We start from the raw sequence: 21164 nt of genomic DNA, 5'->3' as shown, positions 1-21164 counted from the left end.
TTTTGAACGATCTAACGGCCCAGATCAAATTTCCCCCTAACTATTAACCCCAATCCCTTACCCCCACGCCCCCTAAGCCAGACCCCCTCCCTCATCATCGTCTCTTTCCCAAACACCCTCAAGAACCCTAGCACCGCCCTTCCATTCCCTCACCATAAACCCGGCGGCAACGATGCCGGTGACCACCAGATTAACACCCCTAGTGCACCTCGACCCCTTGGACACGGATCTGCAAACCGTTGGTCTCAAATCTTCCCCCATCGTCTCGAATCTTCATTTGAAGATTCGAGCCAAACCTCAACCTATGCCAAACCACCCCAAATCCATACCAGTTACTCTTCTGACCTCCCTCGTGACCAAACCAAGCTTGGTTTGGTTCGAATCTAACCAGAAAACTCCAAGTCCCAAATCAACCCCAAGAACCCTAGAAATCCAGAACCTGAGGGTTTTGTCCAATTAAACAAAAGGGTTGGGGTCTAATAGACCTTAATCGAGGTGTTCTCAATTAAGAACACTTCGATTAAAGTCCGTTCGACCCCAAAAAGAGGTCCGATTCAGAGTCCAAGACGGGGTCATCTAACCTTCAATTTCTTAAGGTAATTTCTTTTCCTTGTCAGTTCCATGTTGTTGTCTGTTGATGTCTGTTTATGTGTTTAAATGTCAGTTTGAGTTGTTTTCATTTTTGTGTCGACTATTCTGTCCACCTCGCCCGGACCTTTTATTTGGTCGAAAATTTTGTCTATTCATTGATGAGTGTATGTGTTTAAACTATATAATCGATTGGAATGAGTTTGATCGATTAATTAGTTTCCAGTACAATTCTTTGTTTTTGACAGTACAATTTGAATCACCTGTTAATACTGTTCGATTCTGATCATTTGCTATTGATTGTATGTGTTGTAATTCGCGTAGTCGATTGGATATATGTCGTCAATTAGTTTCAGTTAGGAATGGTAGTAATCTGACTCATGCTGTTTAATTTTGTTTACTGAGGCATTGTTGAATCAGCTGAGAATTGATTATAACTGTTTGTAGTTTGTTAGTTGAATCAAAAATCATCTAAGGATTGGTTATAGCTGCAATTCTTAATGAAGATTTCAGAGTTAAGAAAGTGGACTGCCAGTTGAGTATGGGTTGAACCATTAGAGTAATCTATAGTGCAAATACACCCTGGCTGACATCTTTACAGATGAGAAGTCAGGTGTAGGATGAGTTTAATAATAGAAAGATGAAAATGCACATGAGAATAATAGTGAAACCTGCTGTACAGTAGGATATCCACTGCAGTTTGAATTTCAGAAGATTAAAATAGAGGAGAAACTTCATGCCTAGACAATCCTAAGTGGAAATGACAACCTTTAGGATTTATTTTAAGCCATGGGCAGCCTGCCTATAAAAGAGAGTTCTTATCTTCTAATGAGAGAGGGAACCCAGAAAAGAACTGGAGAAAAAACAGAGAGAGAGTTTGGACATAACATTTTGAGAGACCAAGAGGTTAAAAACCAGAAAAAGAGAGGTCAGAACCCAAAAAGGGGAGGGGAGCTTCTGGAGAGAAAAAGAAAAAACACTGCTCGATTGCTTTCTCTTCTTTGAATTTGTTTTCAATTCCCCATTGGAAGTTTAGCTCCTATATCTTTTTTTAAAAGACCAGAACATAGTTTCTTTGGTTTTCAAAGGAGAAACCTTGTCCAGTACTAGAAGTTTGGAGTCATTGGACTCATTCGAACCTTAGTAGCGAGTCATTCTATTTGTTCTGTTTCATTTGGGTTTGGCTTGTGGGGTGCTGGATTCATTTTGTTGAGCATATTGGTTTGTTTGGAGTCATCTCTGCAACTTTATTTGGTTCTCGAAACCATTCTGAAATTTGGTTTGGCTCGCCTCTGCTGCTTGGAATTTCTATCACTGATCTCGATTGAGTCAGAGATTTCACTGTTTGCTGAACCTATTGTCGCTATACTACTGCTGCTTCTACTGATCTTCATCTTCTTCTCACTTTCCAATTCAGGTACCCATTCGAACCAAGCTGTGATGTAATTTTGAGTTGAAAGATTGAAAATGGAAGTATTCATGCTTTGACTTTCACATTTGTGCTTATGTAGTTTACCCCGTATCCGTGTTTTCAAAAATAGACACTAGTTGATGTGTAATTAATTTAAGTTTACTTTCGTTCGATACCGTTTGGGAAGATAAACTGTATAATGTGATTTGGTTTTGGTTTGTCAATGAACTGTCTAGTTTTGCTAAATTTTGTTTAGTCAATAAAATTAATAACGTCACTAGTTTAAATGAAAGCTATAACAACAGAATTAACTAGTTTTAGATCCGTTATCTTACAATTAATAGTTAAACAGTCGAGTAGTGGACTAATTTCGATTTCATCTATATTTAGTTTTTTGAATTGTTTTGGGCTGGCGTAATTTGGAATTGGCATTAATACAGCTGCGTAGTATAGTTTAATACGATTCAGGTTCATACAACATTAGATACCTTATTCCTAAACCGTGAGTCGTAATTCAATTCGTGTTTAAGGGAATCCATTAATAACTCACGTAGTTTAGTTCAATAGGCATAAGTTGATTTCGAACAAGGTTTGTTAGAGTTCCTTTAAATGTAATAGATTTTCAAAGTGTCGATTAAGTTTAACAACCCTTGAATGTGTTGATAGTCAAGGTTGGTTCATTTTCAATTAGTTTCTTTTTTTGTTAGAAAAAATAATAATTAGTTCCAATGTTTCAATTCGTCTAATAATGTGGAGCCTAAATTAGTTAAAGAATAATTTGTTTGTTTCGACAATAGCGTTTGTCAATTCCACATTTTATTTGTAATTTTGTTTCCATTTGGTAAATGTTCAATTATAGGATAAGGCACGAAATAATCCCCCGCCTTACAAATTCGAGTGCAATTTTCCGTTAATATCTTTTGTAATCTAATAATTAATAAGAGGCCGGTGCTTGGCCAAGCATGTAATCTAATTAGCGTATATTTTCTTCTTTCATTTTTAGAGACGAACATAATAGAGAAATGTAGTCACTGTTAGGTTTTATCCTTAAAGAATAAAAATGAGACGAGCCTCGCCAAACAAAAAATGCAAATCGCGGGGCCCTCAATAATTGGTCATAATAAATATTTAGATTTCTTGGGAGGGAATGTTTAGTGAATTTCACTGCCTTCCCCAAAGATAATAACGCGTTAGACTCTTTAGGCGTGATTTAATTAAATTACCTTCTTAAATTCGGGTGCGCATTTATGTGACCCAAATCCAAATCTCAACGGAGTTGGAATGTATTAACAACCACGGGCGCATTGATTGTGACGTGGTTCGAAATGCATTTTCACGACGTTGCAATTCCATAATAAATAAATAATAATAATAAAGCGGTTTAAACCTAATAAAAGCACACAATCTATAACATGTATTAAAATCAAATATTTGGCCATTATAACAATTTAAGCGACCGTGCTAGAACCACGGGATTCGGGGGTGCCTAACACCTTCCCTCGGGTCAATAAAATTCCTTACTTAGAATTTCTGGTTAGCAGATTTCATTTGGAAAGTCGAATATTTTCCTCGATTTGGGATTCAAGATAAACCGGTGACTTGAGACACCAAAAGCCAAACCTTTCCCAAGTGGCGACTCTGAATTAAATAAATAATCCCATTTCGAATATTGTCACTTAAATTGGAAAAACTCCCTCGTGCATTTACCCTTCGGGGCGGGCGCGCAAAAAGGAGGTGTGACAGCTCTGGCGACTCTGCTGGGGATGTTTAACCCAGAACGTTTGTTCAGGGTTCAGAATTCGAGCTTAGGATAATTGTTATATTTGGCTTTATTATCTGATCTTTATTACATGTTTGGGCATAACGTGCTAAATGTTGTCTTTTACCGCTTTGATATTATCTGAACTGTATATAAACTGTGCCGAAACCCTTCTCTTCTTACCTCCGGGGAGGAGCTTGCTGGTCAAGACTCCCTATTCTGTTAGTGTCATACCCTGAAATAAGAAAGAGGCCGGACAAGTTACAAAGCCGGACGATCTCGCGGGTCCCCGGTACGTAGCCCCCTCCTCGACTCGAGTTGTCCGCTCGGGTACACAGTCTAGAACATATACCCAGGATGAACCTAGTATAACAAAACCTCATGCCGGATCCCTAGTAGGAACGCTTATTTGCATCATGTTGCATTTGACATAGGGGACTGAACACAGGGGTTGGGTCCGTCTAGGACAAGCAACCCGAAATGAAAAGACCATCCTGCTGCATCCCATTTGTTTTGCGTATTTGTTTGTTTCAGATTTGCACGCTGACCGGTTTCTGAAATTGAGAAAAAAAAAAAATTTAAAAGAGGAAAAGAAAATAGCAGTGTAGGGAGATAACTATTTATTTTTAGAAAAATAAAACCAATGTCCAAGTAGTGTTAAAACCTAGCCGATATTTTTTTTTTGTTAAAAAAAATGAAAACAAAATTTGTCTTTTAGTTTGATTTATTAAAAAAAACAAACAGATATAATACAAAAAAAAATATTTCCTTTAAATCACTCTCAAAATCCAAAATAATTTGTTTAAAAAAAAGAAGGGAAAATTCAAAATTCAAAAATATTTTTTTTCTTTTGTAGTATCTCTTTCATAAATTCAAACTAATAGTCCAAATATTTCCTTAGAAGATTTTTCGAAATTTCAAAAAAGGTGAAAAGAAGTTAAAATTCAAAATATTTCTTTAGTCGTCGTTACTTTTCAAAAAAAAAAAATCGAAATCCAAAAATATTTTCTCCTTTTCTTTAAAAGGTTTTATTCAAAAAAAAGGGGGGTTTAGTTTATTTCCTCTATTCCTGATCGGACCGAACTACGCGGGCCTGATTCTCACCGGATGTGAGATACGTAGGTAAACCTCATCGGTTCCGACCCCGATTTTAAAAAAATTCAAAAATATATATTTTTTTAAGTTCCTTCTTTAGAAATCTTTCCTTTGAAAATGCAAATAAAAGGTTTTCTTGAAACTCAAAAAAAGGGGTAGTTTCTTTCTTTCAAAAGTCTTTCATACGGAAAAATGAAATAATGAAAAACCAAGGTCCAAAATACGGGCTTCCTCCATTTTCAAGTATTTTTCCCAAAAAATCCAAAAAATCAAAATCAGAAACTAAAATCCCCAAAAAAATACTCTTTAGAAGTCTTTCTTTTGTAAATGTCCATAAAATTTTTTGAAAAATCCAAAAATATTTTGCTTTTCTTTATAAGTACTTTTGTAAATAAAAAACAATAAAAAATAAAAAACTTTGAAATCCGAAATGTTTTCTTAAAAGTCCCTCTTTCGTAAATTAAGAGGCAACTTCCAAAACCCAAAATATTTTTTCTTTCTTCTTTAGAAAAACAGAAAACCAATGAAAATTCAAAAAAAAATATTGTCCTTGTACTTTTAAAAATTCCCAGAGTTCAAATCAAAAGCAAATGATTTTTTTTTTAAAAATCTTTCTTTCAAAAAGCAAAACAAAAATCAAAATCAAAATAAAAAATCAAAAAATCAAAACTATTCCCTTTCTTATTTTAAAGCATTTCTTTCAAAAATTACAAAAAAAAGAGTTAGCTTATTTACTCCATTCTCAGTCTTCACGAACTACGCTTGGTCTGATTCGTGCGGGGTTGCGATACGTAGGCAATCCTCATCGGATTCGACCGTAACCTTAAGAGAAAAGCAAAAAAAAGGGAAGCAAATAAAGGAAAAATAAAAAAACAAAAGAGCGGAAGAAAATCAAAGAAAAAAAAAGAAAAGCAGAAAATGAGAAAAATAGAGGGAAAAAGAAAATGAGAAAAAAAAGCAAGGAAAACAAAAGAAAAGCCGGGATGACGCATGCAACCGTAGCACTTGTTCCAAACTAACCGTTTGTTGCTGTCAAATTCCAGCTTAAATTTTAGAAACGGTGGTTGGTTGTGGTACACTGGCATCGCATCAATACTTCACCAGATCGAAAGGCAGTTTGAAAATGTCTACAGAAATGACTTTGCCCGCAGTTACTACATCTGAAGATAGCCCCATCTTAGGGATCCCGGCCTCGGAGTCCTCTGCAGCGTAAGAGGATAGAATCTTGCGTCTGAGGGTGATGGAGATGTGGGATGCATGGACAAACGGAAAAGAACCCCCGAGCGCCATCCCTGGATTTCCCGAGTTTTTCCCAAGGTCAACGGGTACTTCTAACATTCCAATCAGTCACCCGAACGTCCCGTTGGGGAAGCCTACTATATCTGCTCACTATGTGGGAGGCACTTCTGAGGTTCGCCCCTAGACATTCATACCTGGGACAGCTCCAAACATCTTCACTTCTCCACCATCTGCTGCTACAACATAGCCTGCAGTCCCGAGGCCTGTGTTTGATCCATCGGCCTTCACTTACCAAACTCCTACTTACCAGCCAGAACTTCCGCAATACCCCACATATGCCTACCCTTATCCACCAACATATGAGTTTACACCAGGACAAGACAAAACCCCTAAAGTCACAGATCAAGATGAGATGGGCAAGAAAATGAGAAGCCTTGAACATAGCTTAAAGAACATGCAAGGTTTGAGCGGGCAAAAGAGTGTCTCCTATACAGATCTGTGTATGTTCCCACATGTACACTTGCCGTCAGGGTTCAAAACACCAAAGTTTGAAAAGTATGACGGGTACGACGACCCCATTGCTCATATGAAGAAGTATTGCAATCAGTTACGGGGGGTCGGTAGCAAAGAAGAATTGTTGATGGCATATTTTGGGGAGAGCCTAATCGGCATCGCCTCAGAGTGGTATATGGATCAAGACATCTCACGTTGGCATATCTGGGATGATCTTGCCCAAGACTTTGTTCGACAGTTTCAAACAACATAGACATTGCGCCGGATAGGAACTCTCTGACAAATCTAAAGAAGAAACCCTCAGAAAATTTCAGAGAGTATGCAATTAAGTGGCGCGAACAAGCTTCAAGAGTGAAACCTCCAATGGATGAGATAGAAATGGTCACTGTCTCCCTGCAAGCCCAAGAGCCCGATTACTTTCAGAATATGATGTCGGCCATGGGAAAACCTTTTGCAGAGGCCATCAAAATTGGTGACATGGTAGAACACAGTTTGAAAACAGGTAGGATTTTGAGTCAGGCAGCCATCAGAGCAACCTCCCAAGCCATCCAAGGCGGGTCTTGAGGAATGGCAAATAATAGGACAAGAGAAGAAACAACCATGGCAGCATCAGTGGGAAGAAGATACCGGGCCCCTAGACCTGTGTTCTCTGAAATAACCCCTCAACACTACTATCCTCATTCTGATATGGTCTATGCTCCACCACTTTATGCAGTTATGAATGCCCAACCTTTCAGCCGACCGCAACCACAGGCTAACAGAAATCAACCTCCATTCCAAAGAAACCAGCCTCCTCACCAAAACCACTATAATCCTCGACCTTCCCAGAATAACTTCCGTCCTCGGGAACCACCCAGGAGACCCAACTATACACCAATCGGTGAACCCTACTCCACCCTGTTCCCTAAGCTTGTCCAGATGAATTTGCTGCAGCCCATACCCCCAAACGGGCAAAACCTGGAATCACCATCATATCAGCGGGGTGTCAGGTGTGCATACCATTCAGGGGTAGAAAGGCATGATACAAACAACTGTTGGACATTGAAACAAGCGGTAGAGAACTTGTTAGAGCAAGGGAAAATTGTGTTGAAAGATGAGGATGTCCCAAATGTGACCAATAATTCGCTGCCCGCTCACAACAACGGGCCGATAATCGGGATGATTTGTGAAGACAAAGAATTTGATCCGGCGCTTAAGGCCATAATTGCTATTGCTAATGCAGAAAGGAAGCCCAAGGCAACCCCGAAGCAAGAGAAAGGGGAAAAGAAGAGTAAAATCACCGAGACTGAACCGGAAAAGAAAATTGATGTATTCAAGAAGGCCTATGTGGTATGGGAGACGATCAAACCACCTCGGATGAATGAGCCAGTGGTTATTGGATGCATACCACAGAAGCCAAAGTACAGTAAAGAGGAAGATGATGAGGTGTTCACGGCTGAAGAGAGTGAGGGAATACGTGAGGCAATGAGGAAAATGCTATGCGAAACACACATGGTCCAGCCAAGAGAGGGCACTAGCACCACTGAGGTATCATACATGGGACCAAGCGCCAAGCTTCAAAATTGGAAGGCTACGCCATTCCTGATCGGGCGAGAGTCCTAGTAGACCTGTCCTGCCACTTTTTCTACATCGCGAGCTATCCCAGGGTGTAACTGAGATGTTTTCTTTAGTTTCCTATTTTTTAATTTCCTGAATGTCAACCCTGTTATCTTCCCAATTCCAAGAAATGAAATCATATTTCATCGTTCACTTTCTTTATTTTTCAGAGTTTTGCTATGTTTTCTTTTTAGTTCTCTTCAATTCTAATAATGCATCTTTAAATAACATGACATGCTTGCGGACTTCATGCCCAGATCCCAAGAACGCTGTCAGACATCGAAATAATGAATCAAAAATTAAAATATAGAGAAGTTAAGAAAATTAAAAGAAAAGAATAGGAACAACTGAAGAAAATTGGTTCATGGTTTCGGAAATGTCCGTCACTGAAGCAGAGTTTGAGGACAGTGAGTGGGTCTAGACTCGTATGGAACGTTGACCTTAATTGAAACGGATGACTGCAGTTTGTCACGGGCAATTATACCAACAAAGAATGGCCCGCGCCTATAAATTTTGAAGTAGGGCAACTGGTGTTAAGGCGTATTCTTCCTCATCACCAGGAAGCAAAAGGAAAGTTTGCTCCTAATCGGAAGGGTCCATACATCATTGGAAAATATTGCCAAGAGGAGCATTGTATCTGGGTGACATCGAAAGAAATGACGCCGATACAGCTATGAATGCAGATGCAGTACTATGTCTAAATCGCTCCGGCGATGTCTTTGCACAGTTGAGATGACGAAGGCTTTCATTCCCGCTATCTAAACACCATCAATCCTTCGCAAACCCTTTGAGCTGATTACCTTTCTTTGATTACCCTCTTTGGAACCCGGAAGTACAAAAAGAAAAAGAAAAGAAAGAAAAGAAAAAGAAAAAGAAAAAAATAAAAAAGAAAGGAAAAGAAAAAGAAAAAGAAAAGGAGAAGAAAAGAGAAGAAAAGAAAAGAAAAACAAAACGGAAACAAAAACAAAACAAAAATTATTGCCTGAACTACGTTTGACTTGATTCCGAAAGGATACGTAGGCAGCCTCTCTCTGAAGTTCAGTCACACTAAAAGAAAAATCCCAATTCCTCCAAAGATTGTAACTGGAGCAGATGATATAATGGTTCGGCCATGAGACCGCCGAAAAGGTTCCAAAGTTGTAGTTCCGCCCAAAATCATTTTACCCCAAAGACCTTGTCCAAGTCCTTCTGATCAATTGGCAAAGACAGGAAAGTGGAAAACGTCATTGTTAGAATCTGATACAAGTCAAATTGAGAGAAATAAAATGAGAGAGTCTTATCGGTGAAAACCTTCGGGCACCATGAGGCGACGGGAGTAGAGAAATCAAAAATGAGAGAGTCCGCTTGGTGAAAACTCGTAAAGAGCACTATCGGGCGACGATAAGAAGAGAAATGAGAGGTCGATTAGCGAAAACCCACAAAGGGCGTTGTCGGCCGAAAAAGGGATACTTCATCACTAAAAGTCCTGGCAAGGTTCTCTGGTTTGGAAACACGGATCAATAGGTTCATGAGAAGCTGGAGTTTGGTGCGGGTCGAGCATCCAGTCCAAGAAGCATATCATGTCAGTTTGAAGCCAGCATGCACCCCAGATAAGTCCTTCTTTTCCCCCGAAAGGGACGCTTCTCTTTAAACTCATATGCTTGCCTTTTCCATAGTTTTCTTTGAATCCCTTTCGGTTTAACTCTGATTTCGTAACAATTACAAAGAAAAGGTGGCAGGACCGGTTTCACAGGGCCCTGCCTGGCAAGAGTCAAAGAAAATACCCAGCCTCAGTGGTGCGTCAGTCCAATCCCGACTGACCATGGTGGTTGTTTCTTCCAAAGTAAAGACGTTCGAAAGGAAAGAAAGTCAAAGGCAAAGTTCCTAAGGGCAGAATAAAGCAAAAGGACAGAGCCCACACGGGCGAGTCATCATGTAATCCTAAGGCTGAACCCGGTCAGTGTGAAAGAGATTCACCCTCAAGGCCAACAAGCAGCACAGTTCTCAATGGAAATGGGGACGGGATCAAGTGATGGAGATGATCAAGGCCACAAAACCAACCATCGTTTCAAATAATAAATTGTTCTTTGTTGAAAACAGGTCTTACTCAAAGCAACCATGCAAGAAGCAGGTGTAGCCCAAAAAGAAATGAAATGCGCGAGCGTTGAAACAGCTTTGCAGCAGGAAAACGACCAAAAATGAAGTTTCCCCAGAATTCTTTCATGCATTTTGATAAATAAAAGGAAATATAAAAGGAAAACCAAAGAAAAGAAAGAAGACAAGAAATAAAAATGAAAATCCCAAAAGAAAAACAAATCATGGTAACATAGGACCTCATTCCTCAACTATCACGGTATAAACCGCGGATCTCCCTGGCATAACCCAAGGAGCTTTTTCTATCCAAATCCCGGCCAAAAATCGAGGATCTCCCGGCCAAAAGACCGCAGAGCTTTTTCTATCTAAATATCCCGGCCAAAAAACCGAGGATCTCCCGGCCAAAAAACTACGGAGCTTTTTCTGTCAAAATCCCGGCCAAAAAACCGCGGAGCTTTTTCTGTCAAAATCCCGGCCAAAAGCCGTGGACCTTTTCCGGCATAACTCGATGATTTTTCCCGGCATAACCTGTGGACCTTTTCCGGCATAACCCGTTGATCTCCCCGGCATAACCCGATGATTTCCCCGGCATAACCCGTGGACCTTTTTTCGGCATAACCCGATGATTTTTCCCGGCATAATCCGTGGATCTTTTCCGGCATAACCCGATGATTTTTCCCGGCATAACCCGTTGACCTTTTCCGGCATAACCCGATGATCTCCCAGGCATAACCCATGGACGTTTTCCGGCATAACCCGAGGACTCTTTCCCTTTTCCGGCATAACCCGAGGACTCTTTCCCTTTTCCGGCATAACCCGATGACTCTTTCCCTTTTCCGGCATAACCCGATGACTTCCCTGGCGTAACCCGAGGACTCTTGCCCTTTTCCGGCATAACCTGATGACTTTCCCGGCATAACCCGAGGACTCTTTTCCTTTTTTCGGCATAACCCGTGGACCTCCCTGGCATAACCCAGGGCCCTTTTTCTTTCCTCCCCGGCATAACCCGAGGACCTCTTTTTTTCACGGCATAACCCGTGAACCTCCCTGGCATAACCCAGGAGCCCTTTTTCCTTTTCTCCCGGCATAACCCAGTCAGTTTTCCGGTATAACCTGGCAATCCTCCCAATTTAGAGCTCCAATCCCTAAGTTGAGCGAGTTTCCTTTAGCCGACATTAGGGCTCCAATCCCTTAGTTGAGCAATTTTCTTTTAGACGACATTAGGGCTCCAATCCCTGAGTTGAGCAATTTTCTTTTGGCCGACATTAGGGCTCCAATCCCTGAGTTGAGCAATTTTTCTTTAGCCGACATTAGGGCTCCAATCCCTGAGTTGAGCGGGTCTCCTTTAGCCGACATTAGGGCTCCAATCCCTGAGTTGATCAAGTTTCCTTTAGCCAATATTAGGGCTCCAATCCCTGAGTTGAGCGATTTTCTTTTAGCCGACATTAGGGCTCCAATCCCTGAGTTGAGCAAGTTTTCTTTAGCCGACATTAGGGCTCCAATGCCTGATTTGAGCATTTTGCCTTTTGCACATATTAGGGCCCCAATCCCTGAGTTGCGCCTTTTAGGCTTGAGGTTTCCAATCCCCTCATCAATTCTGTAGATTTTTATGGCAATTAACTCACGAAATTTTTCTAGTGAAAACTGGGGCAGAAAATTTCGTTTGTTTGTTTGTTTGTTTGTTTTGATGTTTGAGCAGGTTGCCCTCGAAACACAAGGTACAAGATGACTGATGGAATGAATCTCAGTCCAGAATAAAGAAAAGAAGAAAAGAACAAAAAAAAATAAAGTGAATTCATAATATTGAAGTGGAGAAAGATGCGGACTACTCAAGATACGTTTGAAGTTACAAGTTTTCGCATGTCCCGCCTTGATCCAAGCTGAGGAAAGAATCAACACCTACAGCTAACAAGCATCAAGATTCAGATCAGAGTCTGCAGCAAGACCTAGCCAAGACTCAAGATCAAGCTTCTAGAGATTTATAGCTGATAGGCTTAGTTAGTCTTTTTAATTTTGATTTTATGTAATAAACAGGACATCGGACCGGAACTTCGACGGAACCTCGTGCGGTTCTCAACCTCGGCACTCCATCGCCCTATTCACTTCTGAACTACACCTGACCTGATTCCCTTATAACCCGGGATATGTAGGCCATCCAAAACCAGGACTCGGTTGCGCCTTTCCTTTATTTTTCTTCCTCTTTTGAATAACGATATGGTCAAAAATTAGTCACTTGGTTCACTTTATCTTTGCCCGAAAACTCTTCGTGTTTCCGAGCAAAGAGGGGTAGCTGTTGACACCTAATTTTTGACCTTATTTGAATTTATTCCCACTTTTTCCACTTATCTCGTCAATACCTCACTTTCACTTTCCCTCGCCCCCACACCGGTCCCTCATCCCACTATTCCCATATTCCCATCCCACCTTCTTTTGTCCCCCATTTTTCCTTGTCCCCTCTCACTTTATCCATTTCCAACTCACCCATGTTACACTCCAACAACAAGACAACTTGGACCTCTCCCCCTTTTCCACATTTCTTAAGCTTCTTCAACACACACACGGTGATAGACAACAAGGGGAGCTCCCCAATTCTCTCCTCTACCCATTTTTTCCAAATAAACTCACCCTCCCAAAAACGCGGACAGAGTATACCTTCGATATACACTCGATATACACTCGATATACCGTGGGTATACACGGGCAGAACACCCCCTCCCCAACGGATCTCCTTCTTTCTTTCTTTCTTCTCAAACCAGAAAATAATGACCTTTTCACCATCAAGACCAGCCTTGAAGCTCCAGTAATTCAGCCATCAAAAATCCGTTCAAAACACATCAAAACAAGCTTGAAAATAGCTCCGTTTCTTTAGTCAAAACGACCTCTAAAATAGCAACAAAAACCTGTTGCAAACAGCCATAAAATCCACCCCTAACACCACCCAAAATGAGCCAAAAGATCTGCTGAAATCGGCTAAAAGAAATCGGAACATATGCGTTTGGATTTTCGTCGCCGGTCGAAGTCGCTAGTCCGGGTTTCTGTTTGAGTCTCCTTCTAGTCCGTATGGTTTTGCTTGGCTTTATTTCATTTTGGAGTAACGATTGTTGAGCTGTATCCATTTTATGAAGAAGGTTGTCTTCTCAGTCTATTGATAGAATATTCATATCAAAGGTTCATTTCCTCTAAATTCTTGTTTGCATTAGATGAATGTTTCAGTTTTGATTTAGATCTGTTTAAATGTTTCATTATTATTTCTTTTGTTTCTGTTTTGATTTATGTGTGTTTGATTAGAATTAGTTTCTCAAGTCACTAAATAATTAGCTTCTCACCTATGTTGTTAGATTAATATGATTTGAGAAATCCATGTTAGACTTGAACGTAAATAAGTCATTATTTTAAAGGAAGTTCTTTTTTTTTTTAAAAAAAAACAATTTTTATGTTAGCATTTTATTCCTTAGTTGAAGTTATGTTTCTAGTGTTCAATTATTTTAATTTCTTGTTTCATGAAACAATATATGGCTTTAAGTTCAAAATATTATAGTTATCTAATAAAAACTAAAAAATGGAGCCTTACGCTAAAGAAATTATGGTATATTAGAGCCATTGGATCTTTTAAATTTAAAGTGAGATGAATGAGATTTTGGGCTTTTAGATTTAATAAGTCATAGCAAGGATTATGATCCGGGCTCAAATACAAACTGGGTAAAGAATAAAAATCTACACTATATAACTTTTACCACAATAATTCCATAACTCTCGGCTTTGCAATAATCTCAAAGTAGTTTAGAAAAATAATTGTATATTCGTAGATTGCTTTAGGCACGATTAATAAATTATCGTGGCTATGGGAACGGTTCCCGTGGCATAGTTGCGATACCAAATCTCCTAAATTTGGGTGTGCATTTATGTGACCCAAATCCAAATCTTAACGGAGTCGGAATGTATTAACAACCACGGGTGCATTGATTGCGACGTGGTTCGAGATGCATTTTCACGACGTTGCAATTCTATTAAAAAAATAATAATAATAAAAGCGGTTTAAAGTTGATAAAAGCACATAAATTATAATATGTATTAAAATCGGATATTTAGCCAATACAACAATTTAAGTGACCGTGCTAGAACCACGGGATTCGGGGGTGCCTAACACCTTCCCTCGGGTCAACAGATTTCCTTACTTAGAATTTCTGGTTCGCAAACTTCATTTGGAAAGTCGAATATTTTCCTCGATTTGGGATTCAAGATAAACCGGTGACTTGGGACACCAAAAGCCAAACCTTTCCCAAGTGGCGACTCTGAATTAAATAAATAATCCCATTTCGAATCTTGTCACTTAAATTGGAAAAACTCCCTCGCGCATTTACCCTTCGGGGCGGGCGCGCAAAAAGGAGGTGTGACAGCTCTGGCGTGGTGACCCAAAATGAGAAGACCATCATGCTGCATCCCGTTTGTTTGGCGCATTTATTTGTTTCAGATCTCCATGCTGACCGGTTTCTGAAATAAAAAAAAAACAAAAAAAAACTTTTTTAAGAAGAAAAGAAAATAGTAACGTAGGGATATAACTACTTATTTTTAGAAGAATAAAACCAATGTCCAAGTAGTGTCAAAACCTCGCCGAAATTTTCTTAAAAAAAATGAAAACAAAATTGGTCTTTTAGTTAGATTTATTAAAAAAAACATATATAATACAAAAAAATATATTTCCTTTAAATCACTCTCAAAATCCAAAAATATTTGTTTAAAAAAAAAAAAATTCAAAATCCAAAAATATTTTTCTTTTGCAGTATCTCTTTCATAAATTTATACTAATAGTCCAAATGCTTCCTTAGAAGATTTTTCGAAATTTCAAGAAAAAAAAATTGAAAAGGAGTTTAAAATTCAAAAGAAAATAGTTCTTTAGTCGTCTTTTCTTCTCAAAAAATAATTAAAAAAAAATATTTTCTCTTTTTCTTTGTAAGTATTTTATTCAAAAAAAAAGGGTTTAGTTTATTTCCCCTTTTCCTTTTTTCCGAACTACGCCGGTTTGATTCTCACAGGGTATGAGATACGTAGGCAACCCTCATCGGGTTCAAGCTCCTCTTTTTCAGAAATAACCAAAATATTAGAATTTTTATTTCATCATAAATGAGTCGGGTGATGTCGTTTTGTCAAGAATAAGCCGAATGTTCCCGAAAGGGACGCCGGAAGGCTGACTTTTCATGAACAACCATTGTTGGTCATTTTTTTATTTTTGGCCAAATTGCCCAATGGTCTTAGGATCCTCGTCCCCGAGGCTCTGTGAGGCCATGTTCCCCAAGACGGGTCAGTAATCTGAAAAAGAGAGTCATAAATAAATCAAGTGACTGTTTTTGTCAAAAATAGCCAAATGTTCCCGAAAGGGACGGCGGAAGGCTTACTTTGCATAAACGGCCACTTTCGATCATCCTTTAGAGTTTGGGTCGATTAACCCACACAACCTTAAAATCTTCATCCCCGAAGTGCTGAAAGGCCGTGTTCGAAGATCAAATCTCTCTTTTCCAAAAAAAAAATAGTCAAATCATTTTTCGAGTCAAATCATTTTTGCTTAAATCACTTAAATAAATGTACAGGATGAGCACAATGCAAAATGAACGCTTTTCGATAATGACTAAAATCCCTGTCAAGTTGCGGCTATGGTGGAATGATCTAGGTGGTGAAGGGCAAGATGAGGTAAAGAAATATCTGAAAGGTCTCACAGGTTTATTGGAAATCCAGCCTCGGGGAGATATCATAAGGGCTTTGGTCACCTATTGGGACCCAACACACAATGTCTTCCACTTCTCCGATTTTGAACTCACCCTGACTCTGGAAGAAATAGCCGGGTACATCGAAAATGCTGAAGTTCCATTAAGGCAAAAATACCTGGTTTCCCCAAGAGCTGTCACTGTGCATCGGTTTCTAGATTCATTAAAGATACCCAGGACAGTCCATAACCCGGATTTGGCCGCAGGTTTCTATAATCCGCGCTTCATATATGACAGATATGGTCATGTAGGAGGATTCAACGATCCGGTTAACAAGCTATGCAGCAAAGGTAACCGTCAGAAGTGGGATGAGCATAGACGAATGGCTTTCATGATAACATTTTTGGGCCTTTTAGTATTTCCGAGGAAAGACGGAAACATTGATCTGAAAATATCCGGGGTTATCAGTACTTTGCTCACTCAGAATGAAAGTACTCTCGCGCCTATGGTGGTGTCTGATATCTTTCGAGCTCTCACAACCTGCAAAGCCAGGGGGAATTTCTTCGAAGGGTGTAATTTACTGCTACAAATGTGGATGACTAAACATCTCTGCCATCGTTCCGAGATTTTGAGTCATGGTTCCTCAAAGAAAACTTGCATAGAAGAGTTTTGCATGAGAACCAAGGAGGTCAGTCTGCCCGAAGGAGTTACGACATGGACATCATTCTTTCAGACTTTCACTGCCAGCCAAATACAGTGGACACTGGGATGGTTTCTTGTTGATGAGGTTATGTATATGCCGGCGGCTAGAACCCACTTTCTATTGATGGGACTTAAGAGCATTCAGCCTTACGCACCCTACCGAGTTTTGATACAACTCGAGAAATGCCAGATAGTGCCACACGAGGAAGATCTTAGTGCTCAAGCAATTGAGATTAGCCCTGACGGACAATTTCCTGAAATAAAAGTCCGCCAGATCTGGAATGAATGTCAATGTTTGAAAGCAGATACTTGTGTGCAGGATCGGGCCAAAAGTGAAATGGTGCCAGGTTACCTTGCGTGGTACAGAAGAGAAATTGAACACGAAAGGCCGGCTAAAAGACCCCACATTCTGAATTTTGCCGAGTCATCACAAAAGCAATGGGATTGGTTAGCAAAAGAAAGAGGCTATCGTGTCGAAATCAGCAAATTAAAGTGACAAGTCGAAGGTCTAAAATATGAGCACAACTTGCAAATTGCTACTGATCTGGGAGAAAAGAATAGGTTGACCCAGGAAAACGAGATGCTCAGGGCCCAGATCCAGCAGATAAAGACATCCGCTGATAACCAACAAAGGAGCCAGTCGGATGAACGATTGATAAAAGGTTTAAAAATAGAAATTGATGAGTGCCGGAGTGAGTCGGAAAATCTTTAGAATACCATAGCAGGACTTGAAGCACACTAGGCAAAAAGAACAGAAAAGCGTAACCGGTACCTGCAATAGTTGAAAAGGGATCACAAGCAAACCATTGCCAATTTGAAGAGAAAGGTGGTCACTCTTGAGGACAGAGCAGCTGAGCAAGCCCGAACCTTCGAAGCTGAAAATAGACGTTGCTACGATCTACTGGCCCAGATGAAAGTAGAAATTCAGCAGTGGCAAAATCAATATCTCCGGGATTCTTTGGTTTTGACGGCCCGTAATGATCAAATAGAGTGCCTACTCATAGAAAAGAGGCGAACCAGGGATAAGATTAAGACCATTGCCCATGCCATCATCAGGAGGTGTCTACGATGCGAAGATATGACCAACATTACCTTTTTCTCGGCAGTGATGATTTATATCAAGCAGACCATGTACGAGCTGGAACAACTTGAAAGGGACCTCACACCTAAGACCGCGGCAAGGCCGAACGATGCCCCGCGGGCGCCAATTCTTGAAACTTTAATGTATTTATAGGTCGAGTCTGTATTTTCCGTCTTAGCATCTTCTGTCTGTCTTTTCGCATCAGGGTGTATCACTAGTTGTTTGAGTTTGTATTTATTTCAAGTCTGTTATTTCCCTTTTTCAAAAATGTTAGTTTGTAATTGATTGTTTCAGTAATAAAAAAAATGCTTCTTTTTACACTCGTTTGTTTTCAACTACGTAATGATCTGATTCACGCGGCATCGTGATACGTAGGCAATCCTCATCGGATCCGGTCACATTTTAACTGCAAATAATGAAAATAATAATAAAAATAATAATAAATAAAGGGGAGAATAAAGAGAAGCCGGAATGACGCATGTCATCAATGCAAACATGTAGAAATTCACTTAACTGTATAGGTGCATCACACCCCAACGTGAGATTACCTGTCTATTATTTGTTTCAAACTAACCGTTTGCTTGCTGCTAAGTCCAGGTTTTTAGAAAAGGTGGTTTGGTTTGGTGGAGGTCTGGCCTCACATTCATACTTTACGAGGTCGAAAAGAAATGTTTAGTTGCCCGTCACTAAGTCAAGAGGAAGTGTTCACACTTACTTCACGAGATCGAAGGGAAGTGTAGAGATGTCTTCAAAAATTCCTTTGCCGACAATTCCTGTCTCCGAGGAGAGTTCAATCTCGGCCATCCCAACTTCCGAGTCAGCAACTGCTGAAGAAAATAGAATCTTGCGGCTTCGCATGTTGGAAATGTTTGATGACTGGAACAACGGAAAAGAGCCATCGAGTGTAATCCTTGGATTCCCCGAGTTGTTCTCTAGGACAAGTGGGACTTCCAACGTCCCCATAAGTTATCCAACTACCCCATTCGGGTACCCGGCCATTTCAGCACACTCCGCTGGTTCACCCTCCGATTCTTATCCCCAGATGTCAACGACAGATGTGGCTACAAACATATTCACCGCACCGCCCTGTCCAATCGTGGCACAACCCACTACACACAGGCCTAATTTTGACTCTTCCTCATTCACATTTCAAGCACCATCCTTCTCACTGGAACCAACTCGGTTTACCACTAGCACTCACCCTCAACAGCCTCAATACGAGTTTACGCCTGGGCAAGACCAAAATCCCAAAGCTTTTGAACAAGATGAGATGGCAAAAAGAATGAGGAGCCTCGAGCAAAGTTTGAAAAATATGCAAGGCTTAAGCGGGCAGAAGAGTGTTTCCTATACTGATTTGTGCATGTTCCCTCACGTGCACCTGCCCGTAGGGTTCAAAACACCGAAGTTTGAGAAATATTATGGGCATGGAGATCCCATCACTAACCTCAAAAAGTATTGCAACCAATTGCTTGGAGCTGGCGGCAAAGAAGAATTGTTGATGGCGTACTTCGGAGAAAGCTTGGTAGGAATAGCCTCAGAATGGTATATGGATCAAGACATATCTCGATGGAATATCTAGGACGATCTCACCAGATATTTTGTAAGACAGTTTCAGTATAATATCGACATCGCGTCGGACAGAAATTCTTTGTCAAACTTGAAGAAGAAACCCTCGGAAAGCTTCAGAAAATATGCTATTAAATGGTGCGAGCAAGCATTGAGGGTAAAACCTCCCATGGATGAAATAGAAATGGTCACTACTTTCCTCCGGGCTCAAGAATCAGATTACTTCCAAAACATGATGTCAGCCATGGGAAAGCCTTTCACGGAAGCGATTAAGATCGGGGAAATGGTCGAGAATGGTTTGAAAACGGGTAGAATCTTGAGTCAGGCAGCCATAAGGGCAACCTCCCAAGCCATCCAAAGCGGGTCCGGAGGAATGGCAAGAGGGAAGAAAAAGGAAGAAACGTCCATGACGGCATCAGAAGCAAGAGAATATCGTAATCTCAGGCCCCGTTTTCCAGAAAAAATCCCACAACATTACTACCCCCACCAAAATGTGACCTATGCTCCTTAACCCTACATGGTCATGAATACTCAGCCTTATGTCCAGCCACCGCAACAAGACAATCGGAGCCAAGCTCCACCTCCCAGAAATCAGCCTCCTTACCGAAACCACTATAATCCACAACTACCTCAAAATAACTTCCGTCCTTAAGAACCACCCAGAAGACGGACTTTCACACCCATTGGTGAACTGTATTCTACCCTATTCCCAAAGCTAGTCCAGATGAGTTTCCTGCAACCAGTCCCTCAGACAAGGCACAATCCAGCATCACCTGCTTACAAAGCCGGTGTCAGGTGTGCATATCATTCGGGAGCAGAAGGGCATGATATCAATGATTGTTGGACTTTAAGAAGGGTGGTAGAGAACTTAATAGAACAGGTAAAGATAGTATTGAGGGACGAGGAGGTCCCAAATGTGACCAACAATCCGTTACCCGCTCACAATAATGGGCCGTTGATTGGGATGACAAGGAGTTTGATCCTGCCCTGAAAGCTATAATCGCCATTGTCGATGCAGGGAAAAAGCCTAAAGCAGCCCCGAAACAAGAGAAAGGGGAAAAGAAGACTAGTACTGTCAAGGTTGAGCTCGAAGAGAAGGCAGGGACAAAGACAGAGACGATGGTGCCCGCGAAGAATGAAGTTCTTTATATTCCACGAGGTCGATCAAAGAAGCCACAGAGATTCGAAGTCAAAAGGGCAATACCAATGTAAGTGTCGAAAGGGGCCTATGTGGTCCGGGGAACGATTAAATCGCCTCGACTGAATGAGCCAGTGGTTATCAGACGCGTACCACAGAAGCCAATGACAGACCCGTCCACAGTACCATGGAGTTATCGACGAACATTGGTTACATACAAAGGCAGAGAAGTCACGGGGGAACTTCCAGAGAATACTTCTGTTGGAAAATATTCAGACACTCAAGAAGTAAACAACGCCACACAGAAGCGCTTCCCACCCAAGAAGCCTGTAAGCGCTGAAGAAGCAGAGGCTTTCTTCCAAAAGATGAAAATGCTTGACTACGAAGTGGTGGATCAGTTACGCAAGTGCCCTGAGCAAGTGTCTATGCTATCTTTGCTAATGAGGTCTGCCGAACATCAGAAGATCCTGCTCAAAACCCTGAACGAAGCGTATATACCAGCTGAAACTTCAGTTGAACAACTGGAAAGAATGAAGGAAAGGTTCTTCGCAGTTAATCAAGTTTCTTTTAGCAAGAACGATTTACCTCCGGAGGGAGCGGCTCACAACAAGGCTTTACATCTAACAGTCAAGTGCGAAGACTACTACATCAAGCGGGTAATATTGGATGGAGGTTCAGGTGTCGACATTTGTCCGCTCTCCACG

Source organism: Nicotiana tabacum, chromosome 11 (assembly GCF_000715075.1).
Source record: "Nicotiana tabacum cultivar K326 chromosome 11, ASM71507v2, whole genome shotgun sequence".
Classification (NCBI taxonomy): Eukaryota; Viridiplantae; Streptophyta; class Magnoliopsida; order Solanales; family Solanaceae; genus Nicotiana; species Nicotiana tabacum.
Note: the sequence above shows the minus strand (reverse complement) of the source record.